The following is a 3,920-nucleotide window of genomic DNA, read 5'->3' as shown; positions in this document are numbered from 1 at the left end:
TGCTCCCACTCACTTTTTTGGAAATACAAGTTTCTCATAAACCTTGTACAAACCCAAAATCTTTGATCATCTCATCAAAGTGTATATTCCAACTCCAGATGCTTGCACCAGTCCATTGAAGGATCGCTGGAGCTTGCATACTTGCTAGTATCTTTAGGATCGACAAAACCTCTAGGTTGTATCACATATGATGTTTGCTCAAGGAAACCGTCGAGGAAACAATGTTTTGACATCCTATGTGCAATATTTCATAAATAATGCAGCAACTACTAACATAATTCTAACAGACTTTTAGCATCGCTACAAGTGAGAAAGTCTCATCATAGTCAACTGTTTGATCTTGTCGGAAACATCTTTGCGACAAGTCGAGCTTTTCTTAATAGTGACTTATCACCATCATCGTCTGTCTTCCTTTTAAAGATCCATCTTTACTCAATAGTCCTATGACCATCAAGTAGTTCTTCCAAAGTCTACACTTTGTTTTCATACATGGATCCTCTCTCGGATTTCATGGCCTCCAGCCATTTGTCGGAATCCGGGCCCACCATCGCTTCTCCACAGCTCGTAGGTTCATTATTGTTCAACAACATGACCTCCAAGACAGGGTTACCATACCACTCTGTAGTAGTACGCGACCTTGTCGACCTACGAGGTTTGTAGTAACTTGATCCGAAGCTCAATGATCACCATCATCAGCTTCCACTTCAATTGGTGTAGGCGCCACAAGAACAACTTCCTGTGCCCTACTACACACTAGTCGAAGTGATGGTTCAATAACCTCATCAAGTTCTATCACCCTCCCACTCAATTCTTTCGATAGAAACCTTTCCTCAAGAAAGAACCCGTTTCTAGAAACAAACACTTTGCTTCCGGATCTGAGATAGGAGATGTACCCAACTGTTTTGGATATCCTATGAAGATGCATTTATCCGCTTTGGGTTCGAGCTTATCAGACTAAAACTTTTTCACATAAGTGTCGAAGCCCCAAACTTTCAAGAAACGACAATTTAGATTTCTCTAAACCTCAGTCTATACTGTGTCATATCAACGGAAATACGCGGTGCCCTATTTAAAGTGAATACGGTTGTCTCTAATGCATAACCCATAAACGATAGTGGTAATTCGGTAAGAGACATCATAGCATGCACCATACCAAATAGTGTGTGGCTATGACGTTCAGACACATCATCACACTATGATGTTCCAGGTGGCATGAACTGCGAAACAATTTCCACATTGTCTTAACTGCGTACCAAAACTCGTAACTCAGATATTCATTTCTATGATCATACCGTAGACAGTTTATCCTCTTGTTACGACGAACTTCACTCCGAAACAGAATTGAACTTTTCAATATTTCAGACTTGTGATTCATTAAGTAAATACTCTTGTATCAGCTCAAATCGTCATTGAAGTAAGAACATAATGATATCCACTGCGTGCCTCAGCACCCATTGGACTGCATACATCAAAATGTATCACTTCCAATAAGTTACTATCTTGTTTCATCTCAATGAAAACAAGGCCTTGCTCATGTAGTATGATTTGCATGTCACTAGTGATTCAAAATCAAGTGAGTATAAAGATCCATCAGCATGGAGCCTCTTCATGCAATTTACACCAACATGACTCAAGCGGCAGTGCCACAAGTAAGTGGTACTATCATTATTACCTCGTATCCTTTTGGCACCAATATCATGAACATGTGTAACACTACGATCGAGATTCAATAAACCATCGAAGGTGATTATTCAAGCAAATAGAGTAACCATTATTCTCTTTAAATGAATAATCGCATTGCAATAAACACGATCCAATCATGTTCATGCTTAACGCAAGCACCAAATAACAATTATTTCGGTTTAACACCAATCCCGATGGTAGAGGGAGCGTGCGACGTTTTGATCATATCAATCTTGGAAGCACTTCCAACACGTATCGTCACCTCGCCTTTAGCTAGTCTCCGTTTACGTCGTAGCTATCATTTCGTGTTACTAATCACTTAGCAACCGAACCGGTATCCAATACCCACATGCTACTAGGAGTACTAGTAAAGTACACATCAACATCATGTATATCAAATATACTTCTTTCGACTTTTGCCAGCCTTCTTATCTACCAAGTATCTAGAGTTGCTCCGCCTCAGTGACTGTTCCCCTCATTACAGAAGCACTTAGTCTCAGGTTTAGGTTTGATCTTGGGTCTCTTCATTAGTGCAGCAACTGTTTTGCCGTTTCACGAAGTATCCCTTCTAGCCCTTGCCTTTCTCGAAACTTAGTGGTTTTACTAACCATCAACTATTGATGCTCCTTCTTGATTTCTACTCTCGAAGTGTCAAACATCGCGAATCACTCAAAGATCATTGTATCTATCCTTGATATGTTATAGTTCATCACGAAGCTCTCACAGCTTGGTGGCAGTGACTTTGGAGAACTATCACTATCTCATCTCGAAGATTAACTCCCACTTGATTCAAGCGATTGTCGTACTCAGACAATCTGAGCATACGCTCAACGATTGAGCTTTTCTCCTCTATTTTGTGGACAAAGAATCTTGTCGGAGGTCTCGTACCTATTAACAAGGGCACAAACATGAAATCACAATTTCATCTCTTTAGAACATCACTTATGTTCCGTGACGTTTCAAAAACGTTTTCGGCGCCTTGCTTCTAAGCCATTAAGTAATTTTGCACTGAACTATCGTGTAGTCATCAGAAACGTGTATGTCGGATGTTCACATCATCCACAGACGACGCTCGAGGTGCAGCACACCGAGTGGTGCATTAAGGACATAAGCCTTCTGCGCAGCAACGAGGACAATCCTCGGTTTTACAGACTTAGTCTGCAAAGTTTGCTACTATCAACTTTCAACTAAATTTTCTCTAGGAACATATAAAAACAGTAGAGCTATAGCGCAAGCTACATCGTAATTCGCAAAGACCATTAGACTATGTTCATGACAATTAGTTCAATTAATCATATTACTTAAGAACTCCCACTCAAAAAGTACATCTCTCTAGTCATTTGAGTGGTACATGATCCAAATCCACTATCTCGGTCCGATCATCACGTGAGTCGAGAATAGTTTCATTGGTAAGCATCTCTATGCTAATCATATCAACTATACGATTCATGCTCGACCTTTCGGTCTCATGTGTTCCGAGGCCATGTCTGCACATGCTAGGCTCGTCAAGCTTAACCCGAGTGTTCCGCGTGTGCAACTGTTTTGCACCCGTTGTATGTGAACGTTGAGTCTATCACACCCGATCATCACGTGGTGTCTTGAAACGAAGAACTGTCGCAACGGTGCACAGTCGGGGAGAACACAATTTCGTCTTGAAATTTTAGTGAGAGATCACCTCATAATGCTACCGTCGTTCTAAGCAAGATAAGGTGCATAAAGGATTAACATCACATGCAATTCATAAGTGACATGATATGGCCATCATCATGTGCTTCTTGATCTCCATCACCAAAGCACCGGCACGATCTTCTTGTCACCGGCGTCACACCATGATCTCCATCATCATGATCTCCATCAACGTGTCGCCATCGGGGTTGTCGTGCTACTCATGCTATTACTACTAAAGCTACGTCCTAGCAATATAGTAAACGCATCTGCAAGCACAAACGTTAGTTTAAAGACAACCCTATGGCTCCTGCCGGTTGCCGTACCATCGACGTGCAAGTCGATATTTAACTATTACAACATGATCATCTCATACATCCAATATATCACATCACATCGTTGGCCATATCACATCACAAGCATACCCTGCAAAAACAAGTTAGACGTCCTCTAATTGTTGTTGCATGTTTTACGTGGTGACCATGGGTATCTAGTAGGATCGCATCTTACTTACGCAAACACCACAACGGAGATATATGAATTGCTATTTAACCTCATCCAAGGACCTCCTC

Source organism: Hordeum vulgare, chromosome 2H, assembly GCF_904849725.1.
Source record: "Hordeum vulgare subsp. vulgare chromosome 2H, MorexV3_pseudomolecules_assembly, whole genome shotgun sequence".
NCBI lineage: Eukaryota > Viridiplantae > Streptophyta > Magnoliopsida > Poales > Poaceae > Hordeum > Hordeum vulgare.
Note: the sequence above shows the minus strand (reverse complement) of the source record.